This window comes from Leopardus geoffroyi, chromosome A1, assembly GCF_018350155.1.
Source record: "Leopardus geoffroyi isolate Oge1 chromosome A1, O.geoffroyi_Oge1_pat1.0, whole genome shotgun sequence".
Lineage (NCBI taxonomy): Eukaryota > Metazoa > Chordata > Mammalia > Carnivora > Felidae > Leopardus > Leopardus geoffroyi.
In genome coordinates, this window is record NC_059326.1 from 91228575 (window position 1) to 91253962 (window position 25388).

General features: G+C 41.5%; 1 long non-coding RNA gene across 1 annotated transcript in view; it reads left to right on the plus strand.

The window, feature by feature from the left end:
- Window positions 1-24747, plus strand: part of LOC123601829 — a 56828-nt gene extending 32081 nt beyond the window's left edge. Inside the window, exon 2 of the long non-coding RNA XR_006714266.1 lies at window positions 23760-24747. This is a non-coding gene — a long non-coding RNA (uncharacterized LOC123601829). The remainder of the gene's footprint in view (window positions 1-23759) is intronic.
- The last annotated feature ends 641 nt before the right edge of the window (window positions 24748-25388 follow it).

Below are 25388 nucleotides of genomic sequence, written 5' to 3' on the forward strand. Positions count from 1 at the left end.
ACTTAGCATAATACTCTCCAGTTCCATCCACATAGTTGCAAATGGCAAGATTTCATTCTTTTTGATTGCCGAGTAATACTCTATTCGATATATATATCACATCTTCTTTATCCATTCATCTGCCGATGGACATTTGGGCTCTTTCCGTACTTTGGCTATTGTGGATAGTGCTGCTATAAACATGGGGGTGCAGGTGCCCCTTTGAAACAGCATACCCGTATCCCTTGGATAAATACCTAGTAGTGCAATTGCTGGGTTGTAGGGTAGTTCTATTTTTAATTTTTTGAGGAACCTCCGTACTGTTTTCCAGCATGGCTGCATCAGTTTGCATTCCCACCAGCAGTGCAAAAGAGATCCTCTTTCTCCGCATCCTCGCCAACATCTGTTGTTGCCTGAGTGGTTAATGTGAGCCATTCTGACAGGTGTGAGGTGGTATCTCATTGTGGTTTTGATTTGTGCTTCTCTGATGATGAGTGATGTTGGGCATTTTTCCATGTGTCGGTTGGCCATCTGGATGTCTTCTTTGGAGAAGTGTCTATTCATGTCTTTTGCCCATTTCTTCACTGGATTCTTGTTTTTTGTGTGTGTTGAGTTTGATAAGTTCTTTATAGATCTTGGATACTAACCCTTTATCTGATATGTCATTTGCAAATATCTTCTCCCATTCCATCAGTTGCCTTTTAGTTTTGCTGATTGTTTCCTTTGCTGTGCAGAAGCTTTTTATTTTGATGAGGTCCCAATAGTTCATTTTTGCTTTGGTTTCTCTTGCCTCTGGAGACGTGTTGAGTAAGAACTTGCTGTGGCCAAGGTCGAAGAGGTTTTTGCCTGCTTTCTCCTCGAGGATTTTGATGCCTTCCTGTCTTACATTGAGGTCTTTTATCCATTCTGAGTTTATTTTTGTGTCTGGTGTAAGAAAGTGGTCCAGGTTCATTCTTCTGCATGTCGCTGTCCAGTTTTCCCAGCACCACTTGCTGAAGAGACTGTCTTTATTCTTTTGGATATTCTTTCCTGCTTTGTCAAAGATTAGTTGGTTATACATTTGTGGGTCCATTTCTGGGTTCTCTACTGTTTCATTGATCTGAGTGTCTGTTCTTGTGCCAGTACCATACTGTCTTGATGATTACAGCTTTGTAGTATAGCTTGAAGTCCGGGATTGTGATCCCTTCTGCTTTGGTTTTCTTTTTCAAGATTGCTTTGGCTATTCAGGGTCTTTTCTGGTTCCATACAAATATTAGGATTGTTTGTTCTAGCTCTGTGAAGAATACTTGTGTTATTTTGATATGGATTGCATTGAATATGTAGATTGCTTTGGGTAGTATCGACATTTTAATAATATTTGTTATTCCTATCCAGGAGCATGGAATCTTTTTCCATTTTTTTGTGTCTTCTTCAATTTCTTTCATAAGCTTTCTATAGTTTTCAGTGTATAGATTTTTCACCTCTTTGGTTAGATATATTCCTAGGTAGTTTATGAGTTTTGTTGCAGCTGCAAGTGGGATTGATTCCTTGATTTCTCTTTCTGTTGCTTCATTGTTGGTGTATAGGAATGCAAGCGATTTCTGGGCATTGATTTTTATATCCTGCGACTTTGCTGAATTCGTGAATCAGTTCTAGCAGTTTTTTGGTGGAATCTTTAGGGTTTTCCATATAGAGTATCATGTCACCTGCGAAGAGTGAAAGTTTGACTCTTCCTGGCTGATTTGGATGCTTTTTATTTCTTTGTGTTGTCTGATTGCAAAGGCAAGACTTCAATACTCTGTTGAATAACAGTGGTGAGAGTGGACATCCCTGTTTTTTTCCTGACCTTAGGGGGAAAGCTCTCAGTTTTCCCCATTGAGGATGATACTAGCGTTGGGTCATTTATATATGGATTTTGTGATCTCAAGGTATGATCCTTCTAGCCCTACTTTCTTGAGGGTTTTTGTAAAGAAAGCTGTATTTTGTCAAATGCTGTCTCTGCATCTATTGAGAGGATAATTGTTGTTTTAACTGATGTAGTTCCAGTTTTATTTTCTCATTTTCTGCTCTGAAGGCCAAAACTTCACTCTTCTCCAAAACAATCATACCTTATTTCACATTAGCACCCTAAGACATTATTTACCGAAGAGTGATCCCCTGCTGTATCTTGGTGACCGTATCTGGCCTCCATGATCGTGACCGTTACAGTTACAGTGATAGCTGCTTGTTAAGAGGTAAACCCAGTTTTGAGTATACACACTCAGAGTAGAGGTTCCTTCTCCAAGGAACTGAAATTTAGGCTGCAGGCACCCAGCAGAGAGGTATAGCATTCTCTTTGAGAGGGTGTGGGTGCTGCAAGGCAGTAACACAGGTGGAGGGAGCAGAAGGCACAGGGGACACCAGGGGTGAGGGTGGGCTGTCACCTCCATGCTGCCTGGGAGGACTGCTTCCCGTCCCTAAGCGGACAAGGGGTGTGGCCTTCAGCTTTGGGGACAGCAAAGCAGCAGGGGAGCAGCAGCAGCAGGCACGTGATGCAGTGCCATAAACCTCCCGGGCACTAGGGGGCACTGGGGACAGTGCCTTCAGACCACCTGGGAGTGTGGACAGGCAGCGCCCCGGTTCTACAGGAGGCCAGTAGCTGTCTGCTTCCTCTTACCTGAGACTGAGCGGAAGTCCATCCCCAATGTGCAATGCAGCAGGTGCACTTCCTGCCAGAGTCTGACTGTGGGAGCAAGCGCGTGCAGCAGAACCTGGCCAGATGCTTCCTGCCTGGTTTTTAGTAACTTGACTGAGTGGTGGGACTATTTGCATAACTCAGTTCTAGAACATTTTCATGCCCCAGTGAGATCCCTCGTGCTCATCATTAGTCCCTATTTTTGCTCCCAAGCATTTTTGCATGTTGTGGGGGAAGGACTTAACTATTCAATTTTTTAGTTTCTTGTTATAGGTCTATTCAAATTTTGTTTCTTCTTGAGTCAGTGTTGTTATTTTGTGACTTTCTACAAATTTGTCCGTTTTATCTACACTGTCATTTATAATACTCTTTCCTAGTTATTTCCTTTTTTAACCCATGGATTATTTATAAATGTGCTGTTGAATTTCCAAATATTTGTGGGTTTCTGCAATTGGAGTGAGTTTTAAGGAAGTGTACATGGTCACTACTCAAGTACCCAATAGACATAACACAGGAAACTGCTGGTGGGTTTCAGCAATAGGGAGGGAACTGATGACCTCCAAAAAATATGTAGTTTTTACAGTTGTACTTCTAGAAAATAATAAAATATTAAGATACTCTTAGAATCATACTGCCGTAGAAGAAAAGTGATCCTAGAAAGATGGCTTATATAAAGGTATAATAAATGAATAAATGTCATAGTTACATAGTGTTTGTTTAGTGACATTAAAAATGAAGTACTGTATTTGAAAGATTGAACCACTGTAGTACGTAGGTAGGAGACTTCAAAGCTGAAGTCTTTCATGGGGCGCCTGGGTGGCTCAGTTGGTTAAGCGACTGACTTTGGCTTAGGTCCTGATCTCAGGGTTTGAGGGTTCAAGCCCCCATGTCAGGCTCTGTGCTGACAGTGTGGAGCCTGGACCATGCTTCAGATTCTGTCTCCCTTTCTCTCTGCCCCTCCCCCACTAGCACTCTGTCTCTCAAAAATAAACATGAAAAAAAATTTTTTTTAATGTTTGTCTTACAGTTTTATATGGTAAAATGTCAAGGATGACCACTAGTAGAGTATAAAAATTCCAAATCAGCAAAGGAAAAAAATTGGACGCAGGAAGACATAAGTGAATGTAAAAGAGGAAAGAAAAAAATACAAGTCCAAATATATGAAAATCATAACTGTTAATTCATTAAATGTGATAGATCAAAGACCAATATTGTCAGATTGGATAACAATAGTGATAATAATACTAAAACCAGCTATATGGATTTAGTATTGCCTAAAACATAAGGGCATAGTAAAGTATATGTAAACATCTGGCAAATACTAACTAAAAAATCTGGTATACCTATACTAATATCAGATGAACTAGACTTTTAAGACTTAAAAATTAGTTAAGGGTATTTAGTATAATAAAATGTACAATCCACGAGAGAGATAAAAATTCTATACCTGTATGCATCTAATAATAGATTATATTTCAAACTTTATATCAAACAAATGCATTTTATAAATCTGACTTTTCAATAATAAGATTTGATATTCATACAGTTTGTCTTGTTCATCAATTGTTGTGGCTACCTATTTTATGATATTAAAACCTCAATTTTAATGATCCTACTGTTCATGGACTTTACAAAGCAAAAGTTGATAAAACTTTAGCAAGAAAGTGATAAATCATCTATCACATTGTGATCTTTGAACACCTGCTCTGATATTGATTGCTGATAATATTTGTTTGGCCAAAGGTAGAGAACATTTAAATGGCACAATTAATGCATTTGAGCATTAATGTACAAAAAAATGTACAAAAAAATGCTGCAATCAATAATTAGAAAATATATAACCTTTAGCAGGACGTTTGGGACATTTATAAAAAATAAGCCAAAAACTAAGTCTCAACAAACTTCAGAGAAGTCATACAGACCATGTTCTCTGACCGTACCATATTGAGAATAAAATTATTATAAAATTTTTTATTTAGTTTGGAGACTTTAGGCATACAAGTTATCTTCCCTAGGTCTCAATTTATCCAACCAAAAAAATGAGAAGAGTGCTTACTTATCCATAGGAATAAATTATGTGACTTAGTGTAGCAATACTTGTGTAAATGATTTGCTGATGTAAATGGCTCAAACAGTGTTTTGCATTAGTTGTAATATGTTTGCAAAGTACCTGGCCCCTCCAATAAATGAGCTTTGGAGGGGTGCCTGGGTGGCTCAGTCAGTTAAGCATCAGATTTTGGCTCAGGTCATGATCTTGTGGTTCATAAGTTCGAGCCCCATGTCAGGCTCTGTGCTGACAGCTCAGAGCCTGGTGCCTGCTTCTTGGATTCTGTGTGTGTGTCTCTCTCTCTGCCCTTCCCCACTCATACTCTGTCTCTCTCGCTTTCTCAAAAATAAATAAAACAAAAACAATTTTTTAATGAGCTTTGGAAATGGCATGGTATGAATATTGTTAAGAGAAAAAAGCTAAAGATAAAATTGGGACTCAAGCATTTCTCTACCTTAGAGTTACCTAAAACAAAAATGGAAGCCATAGGAAGATCAGAACCAAGAGAGAGGACAGAGCACCAACACCTGTTTGTCAAAGACATAAACCACAAGCATGGGCAGAGTTTAAAGGATTAAAAAAAAAAAAACATAATGAGATGCCATTCATACCCACTAGGATGGGTTTAAAAACTGATAACTGGGGAGCCTGGGTGGGTCAGTCAGTTAAGCATCCAACCTCAGCTCCAGTCATGATATCACAGTTCGTGGGTTCAAACCCCACATCAGGCTCTCTGCTATCTGCACAGAGCCCACTTTGGATCCTCTGTCCCTCTCTCTCTGCCCCTCCCTGGCTTGTGCTCTCTCAAAAATAAAATATTAAAAAATTTTTAAAAATTGATTACAATACTCTAATATAATACAAAATAATAAAATATAAAGAAAAATAAATTAACCTGACCTTACCTTTGAAAACATTCGTGGTTAGTGTGAAAAAGACAAGAGAGAGGAGGGTTATTGTGTAGGACAACTTTCACGATCAGTAACAGAACCACTGGCTCAATGCAATCTTTTTCTTTTCTAGCAATGTTAACAACCCATCCAACCTATCCTCTGTCCTGTTCTCTCTCTGCCTGAACCCCTCTCTCTCTACCCCCTGCTCATTCTTTGTCTCTTTCTCTCTCTCTCTTTCTCAAAAATAAACATAGGGGCACCTTGTGTGGCTCAGTCGGTTGAGCGTCCGACTTCAGCTCAGGTCATGATCTTGCAGTCCGTGAGTTCAAGCCCCGCGTCGGGCTCTGTGCTGACCGCTCAGAGCCTGGAGCCTGTTTTGGATTCTGTGTCTCCCTCTCTCTCTGACCCTCCCCCGTTCATGATCTGTCTCTCTCTGTCTCAAAAATAAATAAACGTTAAAAAAAATTAAAAAAAATAAACATAAAAAAATTAAAAGCTGTGACAGTAAGTGTTGGTGAAGATGTGGAGAAATTGGAACCCTCACACATTTCTGGTAGGACTGTGAAATGGAACAGCTGCTTTGTTAAACAGTCTGGCAGTTCCTACAAAAAGGGTAAAACCAACAATCAAATATGTGTGTGTGAAATAAAAATACACTTAGAAATAATACAGGATTACAAGAAGATATCAATGGAAATAAACATTTAAAAATGATATTGGGGCACCTGGGTGGCTTAGGCAGTTGAATGCCCTACTTTTCATCTCAGCTCATGTCTTGATCTCAGGGTCATGAGTTCAGACCCTGCATTGGGTTCCATGCATTAAAAAATAATAAAAATAAATGATACTGAAGAATTTAAATAATTGAAAAGTTGAATTAATGAATCAAGTGTCCAAACTAAGAACTCAAGAAAATAAAATAATTCAAAATTAAACAGAAATAAGGAATAATAGAGAAGATCAATAAAGCCAAAAGTTTGTGTCTTGCTTGATGAATTGGATCCCCCACCCTGTTTTTTTTAACAGAAATTATCATAGCAAATAACCAAGTCTCATTTCAAATCTCAAAAGGAGTTGAAATTTCATCGTTTAGTATGATGTTTTAGTAGGATTTTGCAGATACTCCTAGTCAAACTAGACATTTTTTTATATTAAGTTTCTTTCAATTTAAATTTTATTACAAAAGTTTTCAAACAGCAAAATAAAAATGTGATGTCCTCATGTCTATATGTCATAATTCATTGGCCTATGACATAGTTTAGCAATTAACATTTTGCCACCATTTTATCCACCTATCCCTTCTTTTTGCTGGTATATTTTAAAGTAAATTTGCTGATATTATGCCAATTCATCCCCAAGAACTTTAGTAGGACCTTTTCTTGTACAAGTGCTGCCCCATACTTTGATTCAGTTCTTCTCCAAGGATCCTTGGTTCTTTTTAGTAGAGAATAATATTTAAAGAACATAATCTAGGTGCTAGGGGTCCTTGTTTATTGGATTGTCATTGTCTCCATGTCTTTTCAGAGTAGAGAGGTAGGTTGTGTCTTTCTTTTTTAATCATGAGTTCATATTGTGATTTTAAAGTCAATTTTAACATTAAGATTTGATTCACTTTTATAATCAAATGTTTTCCTTAAAAAATATTCCTAACACTATCAAAATATTTACCTTTATGAGTGTTATAAGGGGTGCCTGGGTGGCTCAGTCAGTTAAGTGTCCAACTTCTGCTCAGGTCATGGTCTCGCCGTTCATGATTTCAAGCCCACTTTGGTCTCTGTGCTGACGGCTCAGAACCTGGAGCCTGCTTTGGATTCTGTGTCTCCCTCTCTCCTGCTCCTCCCCTGCTCACACTCCATCTCTCTTTCTCCCACTCTCACAAAAATGAAAAGCATTATAAAAATTTTTAAATAAATATTTAAGTATTATAGTTGGGTAGGAGCTTAGGAAGACATCAGAGTAGGAAGACCCTGAGCTCACCCCAACCCTCATTACAACTAGAGGTAATCCATGTCTGAGTAAATAAACCAGAGAGCAATCTGAAGACTGGCAGAACAAACTCCACAACTCAATATGTAGAAATGAAGCTGCATCTGAAAGTTTAGGAGGTTCAGAAAGGTAGAGGGAGGCTGTCTGCAGGAGTGAGGGAGCTGTGTGCATGGTGAAGACAGAGAAAGGGCCCTCACAGCAGGGAGCTCACTCAGGGAAGACTAATCCCCATAACATTTGGTTTTGAAAAACAGGCTGAATTCCATGAGTTGGTATAACCAATGGGACTTGGAGCCTGGAGATTTAAAAGTCATCTGACTCCATACTGGTCAAGTGATAGCTGGGTCACTACCCTTAAAGACTGCAGCCTGTGAGGAGAGGCAACCTCAAAACAGCAGTTCACACGACCAGGGGAAAATAGATCTGTTCACACTTGTTTTGAACGGTGTTGGGGAACTTACCAGAAAACAAGGGAGCTGGAAGGTGCCATTTTCCTCCCTTGCCCAGGAGCATAAACACAGAGCCACCTGTGGGAGGCAGGGCACAGACCCTTGCTACCTAACCTCCTAGCACTATGCCAGGCCCATAAGTTCTCTGGAGGATGCACCCACTCCAAGTCCAGCTGAGGGCTAGCCTCAGCCCTAAGAGCAGCCCTTTCAAATTTTGTGAAAGTCTTGCTCATACCCTGCCCTCTACGAGGTGCACAGCTGCCCCACACCGCATCCACCCAATGTGCCATGCTTAGCTGTAGCCATCCGCTGTGCCCGGCCAGCGCCACACACCCTGCCTAGCCACTAGGTGCACAGTCAGTGCTGCATGCTGTGCCTGGCCACTGCACCTCACCTGGCCACACACCCCAACCTACTGTTGTGCACTGAGCCCAGCCAACCCCAGCCATCACTATGTTCCACAGCCAGCCTTGTGTCCCCAGCTGCCAGGTGTGCAGCCCCCAACCCCTGCAACACGTGGGGGATCTAGCATAGGGCTAGTGGCCTAGCACAAATTTTGCTAACACCACTCCCCAGTCCCAACTTTCCCCACAGGCACACCCCTTCAGAGCTTGCTGGCCTGTATCCCATTAACACCACAGAGAGCAAGGACTGCCCACAACATGCAGAGAGTCAGTGCAGACAACTATACTGAAAGGAAAAGGGACTCAGACACAACAGCAGGGTGTAAGTAACACATAGGACACTCTCTTGAAGTGCCAGGTTCTGGTGAACAGGGGACCCTGAGCTCTCTAGGACCTCTTCTTCATAATGTCACTTTACTTTTTTTTTTTTTTTTTTTTTTGAGAGTGTGAGTGGGGGAGAGGCGGAGAGAGAGGGAGACACAGATTCTGAAGCAGGCTCCAGGTTCTGAACTGTCAGCACAGAGCCTGATGTGGGGCTCGAACTCAAGAACTGTGAAATCATGACCTGAGCTGAAGTCGGATGCTTAACCAACTGAGCCACCAGGCGCCCAATAATGTCACTACTTTCAAGAGTAGAAGACATAGCTTACTTTCTTAACACAGAGAAACAGACACAGAGAGGCAGACAGAATGAGAAGACAGGGAAATTTATCACAAATGAACAAGATAAGACCATGGCCAGAGATCTAAGTCAAACATATAAGTAACATGCTTAGTAGAGAATTTAAAGCAATGGTGATAAGGATACTCACTGGACTTAAGAGTGGAAAACATGAGTGAGACCCTTAACAGAGATAAGGAATAGAAGAGATAAAGGGCTCAATAAATGAAATGAAAAACACACTTGATGGAATGAACAGCAGGCTTGAAGAAGCAGAGTAATGAAATTGTTACTTGCAGGACAGAGTAAAGAAAAGTAATCAAGCTGAACAAAAGAGAAAAAAGAATTACAGAAAATGAGAATAGACTTAGGGAACTCCATGACTCCATCAAATTGTAGTAACATTTGTATTACAGGAGTCCCAGAACAAGAAAAGAAGGCAGAAAATTTTTTAAAAATTAAAAATTAAAAAAAAAGCTAATCCCTAATCTGGGGAAGGAAACAGATACCCAGATCCAGGAAGCACAAAGAACTCCCACCAAAATCAACAAAAGCAAGCCAACAGCAAGACATATTATAATTAAATTGGAAAAATATAGTGATGAAGAAAAAATTTTTAAAGCAGGAGGACAAAAGACAGTAACTTATAAGGGAAAACCTATAATGCTAGCAGGAGATATTTTTCAACAGAAATGTGGCAAGCCAGAAGGGAGTGACATGATATAGTCTAAGTGCTGAATGGGACACTTCTGCAGCCAAGAATGCTCTATCCAGCAAGGCTATTATTCAGAATAGGAGAAATAGAGTGTTCCAGACAACCAAAAGCTGAAGGAGTTCATGACCACTAAACCAGGCTGCAAGAAATATTAAAAGAGACTGAGTGGAAAGGAGAGACCAAAAGTGACAGTATAGGAGTATAGAAACACAAAAGTAGTAAAAATGAGTATTTCTGTAGAAAATCAGTTAAGGAACTCACAAAATAAAAGGATATAAAATATAATAACACATACCTAAAATGTGGGGAGGAGAGAAGCAAAGAATGGATTCAATCTTAAATGACCAACAACTTAGTATAGACTGCTATATGTAAGAGAGGTTATATACAAACCTAGTGGTAAACCTATGTCAAAAACCACTAATATGCAAAGAATAAAGAAAGAAATTCAATTAGTATTCCATTGTGTATATAAACCACAATGTCTTTATCCATTCATCCATTGATGGACATTTAGGCTCTTTCCATAATTTGGCTATTGTTGAAAGTGCTGCTATAAACATTGGGGTAGGCAATGAGAAAGAATATTTGGCCTTTTGTAGCAACATGGATAGAACTGGAGATTGTTATGCTAAGTGAAATAAGTCATACAGAGAAAGATACCATATGTTTTCACCCTTATGTGGATCCTGAGAAACTTAACAGAAGACCATGGAGGAGGGGAAGGAAAAAAAAAAAAGAGGAAGAGAGCCAAACCATAAGAGACTCTTAAAAACTGAGAATAAACTGAGGGTTGACGGGGTGGAAGGGAGGGGAAGGGAGGGTGGGTGATGGGCACTGAGGAGGGCACCTGTTGGGATGAGCACTGGGTGTTGTATGGAAACCAATTTGACAATAAATTTCATACTAAAAAAAAAACCTGTCCAGGAAATATATCCTTTCTACTCAATAACTTTTTAAAAGATTTTATTTAGTAATCTCTACACCCAACTTGGGGCTCGAACTTACAACCCTGAGATCAAGAATCTTAGGCTACACCAACTGAACCAGTCAGATGCCCCTACTCAATGGTTTTCTTAATGGCATCTGGAAACTTTTCTGCTGCCCCTTGGTTGGCAGAAGTGGCTTCTTCTATTTTCTTGACATTTTAAAGCCAAACTTCTAAAATTGTCAAACCATCCTTTGTTGGTATTAAATTCTACAGCTTTATATCCTATCTTTTTACCTTTATATCTTTTTACCTGCTTTTTGCTTTAAGTTGTCATACAATAACTTTGCTTTTTCTGGGATAATATTAGAATCTATAGGTATGCCTTTCTTGTAGCAATTCTGCACCAACATAAATACTGCACCCTCAGTATGAGACAAGAGATATTTTACCAAAAAGTTCAAGGATTTTGTGTTTGCTGGTGCAGCTGCAGTGGTGGCTTCACGAACTTCCTTTTATTACAGAGGTCCTCACACTGGATTAACTTACCTTAAAATAGTGGGCAACTGCAGGTGTAAACTTCAATCTGTGGTGCATATAAGCATTTCACCTTAATCTTATAATGTCGTGACTTTTCTCTGCTTCTTCCAGCATCACTAGTAGCACTTGATATGGGTCCCATGGTGTTCTTTGAGGTTTATGGTAGTGCACTAAACCCAATGAAAAATATGCAAGAAACACAAGAGATCACTTTTAAGTACAATACACAATTTATTGCAGAGTTAAATTGCCGACGTGGATTAGTGTCACATGGTATTTTAAGCAGATATTCACCACACTTGAGTTCACTGCGATAGCAACAGGAAGTGGCTATAAAATTATTACAGCAGTACAGTATACTAAAGTTTATGCAGTTACAACTTAATACTGCATCTTTATATTTCTCTCAATTGCAAATGGCACCACATGCTGTCTGGTAGTGTTTGTGTACATAAGTTTTGATAGATTTTTAACTTCTTAGATTTTATATATATTACAGTAGTAAGTGATAAAATGGGCTGCCGTCCACAAGTATCTTACTCATTTGCGATATACCTAACTTAATTTTTTCAATGCTTCTTGGCTACATGGTTCATCTGCAAGTTTTTTTTTTTAATTGTAACGAATCTCCAAAAGTTCTCCAATGCATTTGTTGAAACAAGGCTGTGTATCAACGGACCTTGCAGTTCAAACCTGTGTTGTTCAAGAGTCAATGGTACCAGTCTTCAGCCTTATACTTCTGTTGCTCCTATGGCATCCAGTTACAGGATAGGCACCTGACAAATTCCTTTCTACAGTGGGCTCACTCATATTCCTGACAAAGAAATCAGCCCGGATGTTGATTATGTGGGTAGCTCACCAAGATGGGTATCACCACTCTAGGTAGGGAATTGGAAGGGTCAAAAACAGTACATTGAGAACAAATGAGCTGGGACTAGTACTCTTAGTTCATCCGATATTACCTATACTGATCCAGAAACTTGGTCTGTGGTACACACCATCAATAAGACTGGGCATTGGTATCCTTTCTGTCAAACTACACAGGCAGCCCATTATACTGCTGACCATAATGGCCCTATAAATATTACCATCAGAGCCATGGTGGCGATGCCAGATTTGGAACGGGTTTCATAGGTTACCTCAGATTACAAATGTCAGATTACAGACATTCGAACACCCAGGCATCCTTATATTGGGAACAGGACACATTGCTGATCACTCGGCACACTGCACAAGAGAAGTGTGAGATTATAAGAGTTGGTCACAAGTGTTGGATTGTTAGAGGAGGTCATTGAAATGATTACACCCATGAGCTAGGCCTGGAAATTGGAGGCTCCTCACAACACCTCGTGTCCTTGGAATGTGCAGCCCACTTACCTTCCCTGCTCCCAGAATCCACCCCAAGGACATAGCCTTGAGATGGTCTCAGTGACTGAACTCAGTGAAGACTTATATATAAACTATTAAGATTTAATGGGCAGATGTGGAAATCTACTCATCTTCTGGTCACCCAAGACAAGCTTCATATCCAAGTCCCCTTGCTTATGAAACCTGCCACCTGTCAAGCTGGAGTTTCCTGCCTTTCTTCAGTCTCTCCCTACCCTCTGCACATAGGGACCCATTTCAGATTTCACCCAGGAAGCTCCCATGGAGAGTATGAACAGTCAACGATTTGCAAACATTTTCTCCTATTCCATAAGTTGTGTTTTCATTTTGCTGATGGTTTCCTTTGCTATGCAGAAGCTTTTTAGTTTTATGTAGCTCCACTTGTTTGTTTTTGCTTTTATTGCCTTTGCTTTTGGTGTCAGATCCAAAGGGGGAAAAAAAAATCACCACTAAGACCAATGTTAAGGAATTTACTGCCTGTTTTCTTCTAGTTTTATGGTTTCAGGTATTACATTCCACTTTTTTTTTTTCATTTCCTCATTTGGAGAGAGAGGGGCTGGGGGAAGAGAATCTCAAGCAGGCTCTACGCTGTGAGCGCAGAGTCCGATGTGGGGCTCAATCTGATAAACTCTGAGATCATGACCTGACCTGAAATTAAGAGTTGGATGCTCAACCAATTGAGCCACCTAGGCCCCCCTCCAAGTCTTTAATACATTGAGTTAACTTTTGTGTATGGTGTAGGAGGGTGGTCCAGTTTTATTCTTTTGTATGTGGATGTCCAAAATGATAAATACTGTATGATCTCACTTATATATGGAATCTTAAAAGAAAAAAACAATTCTGATAGTGATTGCCAATCTGTTCAAAGGCAAGGATTTTGGGGTGGGTGAAATGAAGGGGGTTAAAACATACAAGCTTCTAGTTATAAAATAAGTCCTGAGGGATGTAATATTCAGTATAGTGACTATAATATTGCATCATGTTACTCCATTGTATTACTGCATTGTATTATACTGCTAAGAAGGTAGACTTTAAAGTTATCATCACAAGGAAAATATATTTGTAACTATGTATGGTGATGAATATTAACCAGAATTGTGATTTCATGAGATACACAAATATCAAATCATGTTTCACACCTGAAATATATGGCAATATATCAAAAACTTTTTAAATGAATAAATCTTTATTCATACATGATAAGTATATCCTTTTAATACAGGTGAAAGAATATTTTATTGTTTAAGAATACATTCATATACTTTAAAACCACAAATGGCAGGAAAAAAATCAATGCAAAACTGATAATGGTTACTTTTACAGGGAGTGAGGGTGGGAGCAGAGGTACAGGTAATGAGAAGAGTATATGTGTGGATGTTACTTATTAATAAAACCCAGATTGAAGGATTGCATAGTAGGGCCATTTTTTAAAGAAATTATCTAAAGGTTATAGAAGATGATAGTATATCACAGAATAAAGGTTACAATGCCTACCACAGAATAAAGTGATAGTGGGACCTTGGATAGCTCCCTAGGGTGGCTTCCTGGAGGGCATCCAGCTGCCCCAGTTACAGCTGCCAAAGGCAAGCCAAATCAGCTGTCATGGGAGGGAACCCATTGCTCTTATCTGGCCAGATAGGGGTACAACCCATGAACTAAAGAAAATTGAAAGAAATCCATGAACTAAATAGACAATCTTTATTCATGGATAGGAAGACTCCATAGTGTCAAGAATTCTTCCCAACTTGATCTACAGATTCAGTACAATATGTTGGTAGTAGGGAAGGCTATGCATGCATGAGGGCATATGAGAACTCTATACCTTCCACTCAATTTTGCTGTAAACCTAAAATTTCTCAAAAAAAATCCTAAGACAAACCAAGGCAACAGTACCATGAAATCCCAGAGTGGATTGATGGATGACTCCCTCCTTTCCCGGCAGGTGGCTTTACAAACAGTCCCCACAGGGCTCTGATTCTAGAATTTGCTGTCGAAGACATCATTAGAGGCCATGATATTTTGCCCAACATTTGAGATTCCTTGTCTACCATGCCTACCACAGGGATAGTGGGACCTTGGAGAACTCCCTAAGGTGGCTTCCTGGAGGAGATCCAACTGTCCCCAGTTACAGCTGCCCAAGGCAGGCCAAGTCAGCAGCTGTCATGGGAGGGAACCCATTGCCCTTATCTGGCCAGATGAGGGCACTACTTAAGCTCTACAACTTCCGACAAGTGACAGCTGTTCAGAGCCTCCAGCACGGGTAAGAAATGAGTTGATACATTCTCCATTCAATGGCACAGTAAGACATGACCATAATTACAGGTCTCTGTCTTTGGTGAGGAGTTTGGAGAAGGTTAAAGGTACAAGTAAAAATACAAGGAAGAAACCAACATACACTATGCCATCCTGGCCTATTTTCACAAGAACTTAGCAAATGCTACTAACATCAGGGCATTCTGTCAGTAGTTCAGTTCCATAAAGAATCTTAAAAGAGTCTTTAAGTTCTGTCAAAATGAACTTCATGTTTGGTATACATTATAAAATATGCATGTGACTTTTCATACACACACACACCCTTCACATCTTCCTTCATTTTCTGTTTCTCCATACCCTTCCAATCATACCCATGAATGTTCATGGTGTTGTTATAAGCAACAGGAGCAGCAGCATCTTGTTATCACAAGAATCAAGGGGACCACACCAATGGCCCCAGAGGTCTGCTGTGGAGCACCAAGAGACGAACAGCCAGGAAGAGGAGGAGACAGGGCCCCTCCAGGCTGCATTTCAGGGGATCTGCTCCAGCAGGGACTCCACTGCAGGTGGTGGCCTCCTTTCCTGGGTGCTGGGCCTTGGCTGCTGCATAAGGAGGGGAAAGTTTCTGCCGCTGAGGTATTGGGCTCCCTCTAGCACAAGGATATCCACTTCCTATGGGAAGAAATAGTTAAGAACAAGATCTCTTGCCACACCAATCTATCCACCAAAGGTGGGAGAAAACCTGAAATTATTAAATACATTTAAACCAGACAATCATCACAGACAATCCACTAACAAGATGGCAAAGACAGAAGGAATCCCACCCTTTTATTCAGCCAGAGAATGACAACCCAGTGCATCACATTTTCTCAAGATAAAGCACAGCTGGTTCTCAAGCAAGAAGACTTGACAGCACCATTTGTCACAGGTTTTTTTAATTTCTTAATGGTTATTATTTTGAGACAGTGCGAGCAGGGGAGTGTTGGGGAGGGTTAGGGAGGGCAAGAGAGAGAAAGAGAATCTCAACCAATTGGGCCACCCAGGTGCCCTATACATAGTTCACCTTAAATTCACCTGGTGACTTGAGTTACCACTTATGTTTAATTACCTTTACCGAAGGGGAAATAATTTTTTTTATAAATAAAATATTGAAAGTAATGGCCAGGTTTTTTTTAAGTTGGCAATTCTTTACATTGCAAAAAACAATGAGAAATGGAAAACAATACAACAGATACCACAGAAATACATAGTATAATACTGTTTATAGTAATCTGTTATCACACCAAGATAACTTCAGAAAAAAGCAGATAATTCCTTAAAAATGCACAAGTTACCAAGATTGAATCATGAATCTTGAATCCAAAAAATAGGAAATCATCTTAGATCAGTAGCAAGAATGAAAGTTGAATTAGGAATCAAACATCTCCCAGGACAAAAAAATCTAAGACTACATGGTTTCATTGAATTCCACCAAACATCAAAAAACAAAAAAATTAATGACAATATTTATCAAAATCTTACAAATTTGGAATAGAGGAAACATTCATAATCATTCTATGAGGCCAGTATTAACGCTGATACCAAAGCAGAATAAAAACAATAACAAAGAAGTCTAGTTTGTCTGATGTTAAGTACTACTTTTGACATTCGTTTGCATGATAATTGTTTCTCAACTTCCTCAATCTGCAGGTGTCTTTATGTCTAACATGAGTCTCTTGTAGGCAATATATAGATGGGTTTTTTTTCTTACCCATTGACACCCTTTTTTTTATTGGAGCCCTTAGTCCATTTACATTCAAAATAATTGATATTTATTTATTGCCATTTTATTACTTGTTTTGTTGTGGTCTCTACAGATTTTCTCTGATCCTTTGTCTTGGTCACTTTTGGTCTCTTTTTCCCCCCACTCATGTAGTCATCTTTAATATTTCTTGTAGGGCTAGTTTAGTGGTCACAAACTCCTTTAGTTTTTATTTGGGACACACTATCTCTCTATTCTGAATGAGTAGGCCTTTCTAGGTAGAGTATTCTTGGCTACTGTATTTTCCTATTCAGCACTTTGAATATATCATGTCATTCCCTGCCAAGTTTCTGTTGAGAAATCTGCAGTTAGCCTTATGGGGTTTTCTCTTGTTAAGAACTTCTTTTGTCTTGCTGCTTTTAAGATTTTTTAATCACTTTGTTTTACAAATATGCCTTAATGTGGGTTGCTTTTGTTGATTTTGATGGGAGTTCTCTGTGCCTTCTGGATCTGGATACCTGTTTCCTTCCCCAAATTAGAAAAGTTTTTAGCTATTATTTCTTCAAGTACATTTTCTGGCCCCTTTTCTCACTCTTCTTCTGGGACTCCTAGAATATGAATGTTATTATGTTTGATGGAGTCACTGAATTTCCTAAGTCTATTCTCATGTTGCATAATTCTCTCTTGTTCAGCTTCATCATTTTTCATTATTTTTTCTTCTATATCACCTATTCATTCTTCTTCCAGACTGCTGTTCATTGCATCTCCAGTCTCATTCACTGCATTCTTCATTTCTGATTTTTTTAAACTCTTATCTCTGCGGTAAGGGTCTCACTGATGTCTTCCATTCTTTTCTCAAGCCCAGTGAGTATCCTTATGATTGTTGCTTTAAATTATCCATGAACCACGTTACTTATATCTGTTTCACATAGATCTCTGGCCGTGTCCTTATCTTATTCTTTCATTTGGGATGGATTCCTCCATCTTGGCACTTTGTCTAAGTCTTTGCCTTCTTCTATATGGTCTCCTCTCCCCCCTTTAATTGTAGAATTTGTTCTGTCAGTCTTCAGGTCAATTTCTTGGGTATTTAGGATGATTTGATCTAGTTGTGTTTGTGGAATGAGACAAGCCTAGGGTCCTCCTACTCTGCTGCCATCTTCTTCTCCTGGAAAAATAATTTTTAATATTTTAAGAGGTATGCTTGTGTGTTAGAGCCAGGCACCTGCTGGAGTTAAGGCTCTACCCTCCCAGAATGATGGTGGCATAGGGGGTTCCACCTTCCTTGATTACAATTAAGAAGACTTTCTGTGTGAATAATTTCTGAAGTTTCTCAATGGCATATTTCAAGTTAGAAGGACACTCTGTGTGAAATGCAGTTTTATAGAGATGGCTCCCAGGTACTAGAGAAAGGCATTCTAGATCTATGAAAAGCTGGCAAGAAGGTTATTTTGCTTTTAAAAATATTATATACCAAAGGACAGAGAAAGAATTTGCAGATACAGGTGTTCTTTAAAAAATGCTCTGAAAGAAAAAGGAGGGGTAGTATCTTTCCTGTTTGGCACCAGAAAATGAACTTATTTTTCAATTTGCACTAACCATTATACCTGAAGATAATTCAATGACTCCTCTTCCTGGCTGCTCTTCAACCTCACCCCCACCCCCCAATTCAGCCACTCCTTCCTCCCCTCTGTAAGTCTGTTCTTGGATTCCCGGCTGCCTTCCCCTCCTCATATTCTCATCCCTATTTCCTTACTTCAGGGAGACCTCCCCCCACTCTTTGCCTGGATCCCCTCCTCACTGCATCCTGGAAGCTTAGCAGGCTCTGAACTGGGCACCCCAACCTGCTTCTTGCCTCTGGATACTGTCCTTCATCTTTTTGCCCAGTGTCTGAGACATGCAGATAATGTCATTCATCTGGCTTTTTATGTGTTTGATGCTGGAGGGAATCTGGATCTTGTTATTGCATCATAGGCAGAAGGGGAAGCTCTGTAAGAATTTTGAGGTAAATTGTTGATTCCTAACTTGGGACTGAGGTTCTTCATTACTTTAAAATGACACATTTCTCAGTTCTTAGTGTTAATAAAGTCATTATTTTCAATATTATATTTTAATTTATAATGGCTTGCCTGTGAATCTGCTATTTCATGTTAAACAATCTATTTTTTACATTAGGTGACTCTTCACAGAAATCTAAAATTCTAACATAGGGGCCCCTGGGTGGCTCAGTCAGTTAAGCATCCAACTCTGGATTTCGGCTCATGATCCCAGAGTTAGGAGATCAAGCCCCATGTTGGGCTCCATGCTGGCAGCACAGAGCCTGCTTGGGATTCTCCTCTTTCCCCCCTCTCTCCCCCCTTTCTCTCTCTCAAATATGCTTAAAAAAATTCTAACACAGAATGGAAGAAAAAGAAACAAGGTTTTCTTTGTGGTCACAACAATTGGACACTTTTTTTTCTCTCTGTATTTCCAGTCCTAGCCTCAACACCTTCATCAGCCCTAAGTTCCCCTCCCAGCCCACAGGGCAGCTGCGAGGATGACAGGCCTGTGACTCCACATACCTGGAGCTCTGACTTCGTCCACAAAATCCTGGCGACCTAAAGGAGAACAAGGCCTTTCATGAGGACAGTTGACACTCCCTGAAACAAAGGAAGATCCCTTCTAGATCAGTAATTACAATCCTTTTAACTGAAGGCTTTCAGACTTCTATTCATTATTAAGCAATATCCAGGCACAGAGATGCTTCCTGACATACCCGTGAGTAGAGGTATTGGACATTGCTGCTTCTAGTGATGCCAGTTCCTGACATTCCCATTTAAAGATTTATCATCTCCCACCAGCAGACATAAAGGCATGTGTGGGCCTTGTCAGTGTAGAAGGAGAATCTCTGAAAACCACTCAGATACACAGTCATGCCAAGGTGCATCCACGTTTCTCTGTCCCTTCTAGACCAGTTCTTGGAGAGACCAGGAAACCTAGAGTTTCTTACAAGAATAGGGAATCTTTGGAAATGAATTTCATCTTGAGACAAAGGAGAAGAATCCCGTCCTGACAAAGATGATTCCTTTGTGCCCAAGCCCAGGGCCATAGAGAAGAGCTGGCAACAGTGTCCCCAGATGCTGATGGTTTTGCAGGACTTACATGGGACTATACAGAAGGCCAACAAGTGAACCCTGGCCCATAGTTATGGAGAAGCCCTGCAGTAGACCCTAGGTCTCAGGTAGGTTTCTTCTATATTGAACTTTATGGCTCTTAAGTGACCAACATGGGCTGGCCCAGCCATCACACTGTGCCCTGAGCAGAGTACAGAATTAAAAGACCAACTTCTGCCCGTGGTCCCGTCTTCATGAGACTGGAAAGGACTTATCACAGAGTTTGTCCTTCTATAACTGGGGCCCAAAGCAATGGTGCTGAGGAGCTCATGGCCCCTGTGGAAGGCAAGTTCAGAGGCAGTGATCCAGGAAGAGGGTTTGGGCCATTTAAGCCAGCCCTGAAGGGGTCTGTTCCACTCAGCAATTTCCTGTGCACATGTCCTTCTCCTTCCCAGGACCAGCTCCAAGCCCATCCACATTCCAATGTCAAGCTCCGAGTCCCCTGACAAGTGAAATATATTGAAGACATCCAAGTACTAAGATGGGTTTCATGAACTTTGGGTCCTGCCTGGTCATCTCTGCATTCATTTCCCATACTTGTGCTGGCAGACCTCATGCCCCAGCAGAAGATGTGGACCTCTCCTGACTCTGAATCAGGTCTTGAACTTAAAGACCATTTAAATGCGGTGCTGTCTGCACTTGAGACAGTTGAAAAATCACAGTTCCTATGCACATGATTCCTTCCCTTCCACAACCCGAGGTCATGAAAATATCATGTGAAATTGTAAGAAGTGGCCCTCATCACTTTTCATCCTGGTGTCAGTGGCTTGGGTGGGACCCAGAATTATACTGAGAAAAAAATATAGAGGCCAAGGGACAGAGAGGGAGCTCAGATTCCAGGTGCCTGGAGATATGCCATCCCTCCCTCCCCACTCTCTTATTCATTATTAATGCTCAGAGGCCCAGTGACCAACATGTGAAAACTTGTACATTCAGAGAGGAGAGGCTTCAATCCTGCCTTCAGCATTTTCTAGCAGAAGCAGCATCTTCCTTTAACATTATTGATCCTCAAAACCATTTCAAATTGGAACTGAAATTTCTAGAAGCAGCAGAAGCTTTGGGATAATATCTTTATAAGTATTTGTATCTCTTATATTGCAAATTCAGTCTCTTACACCTATTTCTGTACATTTTCTGGGAGAAACCTATCAAAATGAGTGTTTTTATAGAAAATCTTGACTTAGCTAGTCTTTCTTTTGAAAAACTTTATTATACACAATCACATTTCTATTACCAAAAAAAAAAAAAATAGAAAATAATTAGAATTGCAATCCTTTGGGAAAAGAAAAGATTTGTAGTCCTTTGACAAATGCTCCATGAGGATTATAAGCTTTGAGAGAACAGAGTTGCTAGAGGGTGCCTATGAATGGCAACATTTTTAAAAAAATGAACATTCTTGGGGACAGGAGCCTCTGTCTAGTGTGTCTAAGGCCAGACAGAGGGATTCTGTTAGGAACTGATGAGGTAGGCAGTTTATTCACAGATAAGTGACTGGAATGGGTGCAGGAAGATCTGCTGGGACTTGAGAGCAGCCACCTCTCTGAGCCCCTCCCCCCACCCCCGGTGGGGCATGTCAGTCTCAGTCTCAAGAGTTCCTAGGTCAGGCCCTAGTCCTCTGCCCCAAGTCCCAGGGATTCTCATAAAACTCTTCAACTTCTCAAGAAAAACAAAAGCAGAAAAACCTGACCATTTGAACCCTTTTAAAGCTGAGCTTTTCCATCCCGATTGTGGATTAAAACCACCTGAGACTTGGGGCGCCTGGGTGGCTCAGTAGGTTAAGCGTCCGACTTCAGCTCAGGTCACGATCTTGCGGTCCGTGAGTTTGAGCCCCGTGTCGGGCTCTGGGCTGATGGCTCAGAGCCTGGAGCCTGCTTCCGATTCTGTGTCTCCCTCCCTTTCTGCCCCTCCCCCGTTCGTGCTCTGTCTCTGTCTCAAAAATAAACGTTAAAAAAATTTTTTAAAAAAACACCTGAGACCTTTAGCACTGACACTATGGATCCTTCCTGGATCATCACATCAGAATCACTTGCAAAGGGACCCCATCACCACTGTGAAAGCCTCTCCAGGCAGTTCTAGTCTACTGCCTGGGTGGGACTCTGTTACTAAATTCCCTGATCCTTCCTGCAGCACAGTGGGGTGGGAAAGACCAAGGAGGCCCCTGCATCAGGTGTAGCTCATGAGAAGGTATGTTCCTCTAAAGGAGATCTCTACCCAGACTGTGTTGGATCACTCAGACACTTTTTACAAACACGTATACCTGGGCCTCAGGCCCAAAATAATTAAGTCTGAAACACTGGGATGAACTTTTAAGAAAGAAGTCCACTGTAGCATCAGGGCTGAGAAACCATTCTACATCTGATTTCACTTACAGACATGATCCATGATCTGAGCTTGGAGACCAGTGGGAGAGGTGTACTTGGCCAAGGGGCTGCACTGGGATTTACTAAGAGTTGGCTGTGGCCCAGGACAGAACGAGGGGGCAGTGCCTAGGAGGGTGTCCTCTGAGAAAGCCTCTATGCACAGGTGTCTGACACCTGAGTCAGAGGAGCCAGCTCAATGACTGGCATTTGTTGGTGATGAACAGCTAACACAGAAGGAGCAAAGTTTCCAAGGCAATGTCTTCCTGAATACATCGAGCACGCTTTCGCCTCAAGAACTTTTGCAGTTAGCACATAACGCTCAATATTGCTCTGCGATCACTGCCTTCATTGTGGTCAGACACACCCTCTCGGTTATAGGACCTCATAAACTAGTATTGGATTGGGTGAGTGATTTAGGAGATGTCACTCAAGTCCTGAGTCCTTAAATTAACCACATTGGACTCATGAATTGGTCTGACTCAGGTGGGTGAGATAAAAATCCTCCTTTGCAGTACAAGATACCAAGACTCAGGGATGGGTCCAGATCAGGGCACGTGGGAGTGCTGAGACACCCCCCACCACCCACAAACCTTCTTCCTGGAACTGAGGTCTTGATGCCCAGGACTCACCCCTGGGGCAGACACAGGTTCTGAAGGGAATCATCCTGCGGGCTGACCATTCTGCCTGCATGTGAGATGGGTCGAACTCAATCACATCCAAGCCCTTTACTAGCATCTGGGTCTCCACCTGCAACAGAGACAGCCAACACAAAAGGACAGAGGACAAACACATTCCTACACTAGGGAACTCCTGACTCCCTAAATTCCAGAAAATCAGAGTGTGGGCTCGAAGGGCCCTAAATGCATCTCCAGGCAGCAGCAGGGCTGCATCATAGGGAAAACTAAAAAATGGAAGGAAGTCCAGGGAGGCAGCTTCCTGAGGCTTTATGGAAAGACAGCTGGATTATCTTATTACACATTTTTACATCTAAGAAATATGTGCTGTGCACAGTTCTGTATTTTACAAATATGGATGTTTTTGATCCTTGAGACATGCCTGGTGGACGATGCTATTACTACCCTCATTGGCAGAGCAGGTGTTATCCTCCTTGACCCAGCTGCACTTCTCAGAGCTGGAGACAGACTCTCAGCAGTGAGGCCCCAGCACACAAAGCTGCTACATGATGCTCCTGACACCTTCCTGGGCTGGTCCTGCAACATTCCTGATGTTAAGGGGACTGTGGGTCTGCTCTGATCTGTGGGTTCCCTCACTCTATTTTGCATCTCCAACATTCCCCTTAGGTCCTGATGAGGTTCTTGTCCTACCTCCTGTGCTCATGTTTCCCTACATGCTTGACCACAGCAGTCTATTTATCAGAGATGCTTTCAAGTCCCCTACTGATTCCACCCTCTGTCATTTCCCACCGATTCTGTTTGTAGTGAGTTGTGTGCCTGTTCATCTTAAACACACATCAGCATAGGAGATTTTTCTTGTTGGGACTTGGATAATTTGGTGCCTTTCAATAATATTGGCTTTGTTCTGTGGTGAAGTTAAGTACTGTGAAGGAGACTGATTTCACAATTTTGTGAAAACGTTGTATTTTGCTTTGCTTCAGATGGTCTGAGCTAGGACTTCCAGGAAAGTGAAAGAGCAGGAAGAACTGATGGAAAATCCACATGGGGAAATGCACAAAGGTGAGGATCCTGAACAGAAGATTTGAAACACCTCCAGGATCCAGTGTTTACCACATGCTCTTTAGGAGCCACACTTAAAACAGGAATGAGCTGGTCCCACTGGGCCACATGATGGACCCAGAGGAGAGTGCTCATACAGACATCCCCTGCCTCCTCCACAGCAAGGCAGACTGGCCCACCACAGAGACCCAATCCACAATGAACACAGGTGACACTCAGCGAGCTCAGAGACCCTTTACTACCTAAGGCAGGATCCTAGCCCCGAGAGGGAAAAAAAAAAAGTCAAGACGAAGGATAAAGAGGAGCTGGAAAAGAAACTTCCAGAGGTTGACAGATTTTCAAACTCACTGAAGATAATGTGCCCTCTGTGACCAACATGCCTTGGGACTGGCATGGGACAGATGTCAGGAACGGGAGCTAGACTAGACCCAGAGCTGAACCAAGAGAGAAAAGAGGAAATTGGTGGTCTAGCTCCTTTGAGAAGCACAACGTGGACAAGAAACCCATGGAAAAGGGTCCATGGTCTGCCAGGGAGTTGAACAATTCCATCCAAAAAAGGTTTGCTGGGTCTTCTGGCTGGGAAGATGTTGGGGGAGAGGATCAAGAGGAGTGGCCCCTGGTTGACCCTCCACCAGTACCTAGGCAGTCAAAGCCTTCTCACCTCCTCCCTTGTCCTTGGAATGTACACCCTGCTTAGTGTCTCCACTGTGGGGGCTGTTCCAAGGACATAACTTTTGAGAGTATAAGGTGTTGAGAACAATTAAATGGCATACATGCCTGAACCAAGTTAAAACCTCTCTATAAACTTTAAACATTTGTCAGGTGGGTGCAGAGATCTACTTGTTTTGTGGCCACCTAAAACAAGCCTCTCATATATGTTCCCTTGTTTATTAAACCTGCTACCTACTATCTGGAGTGGTCTGCCTCTTTTCTCCATCTCTCCTTGCCCTCTGTATATGGAACTTCAGATTACTTGGACCAAGAAGTCCAAGTAGATTGGGACCAACAGAGGCGCTAATTCTGAGGAAGCCAGAAGATAAGAAAATTGCTCAGTGTACCTCACCCTGATAGGGGAGCCCAGACTGAGGCTTAGTGGCTGTTTCCCAGGGAGTCAGGTTCCAGGCTTGCTGGGGGTATTGAAAAGAGGCTGAGGCTGAAACAGATGCCCATAGACTCTAGGTACCCAAATATGGCTAGCATTCTGAAACTCTTCTGCAGAGACTGTATAGAAGCCTCAGCCCCAGGCACCACCAGGGAATCCAGGCCCTGCATCCCTGAGGACCCCCTATGCAAGTTTGGGACATCCTGAGGTGAGGTTTAAAATCCAGATACCCACTGAACCACTTTTTTCCTATCTGCCACTGGACCCCAGGGACATTTCTGCATCATGTGATAGTATGGAATGTACTCACAGTATCAAAGGTTTGCCATGGTGCTGTGTTTCAGGATGAGGCAGAGTTCATTCACCTTCCTCTAGAAACCTACCAGGGTGTGTGAGATATGCCCAGGAAGTGGACCTGACAAAGGAGCACTCACTGGGCTGAGCCGAT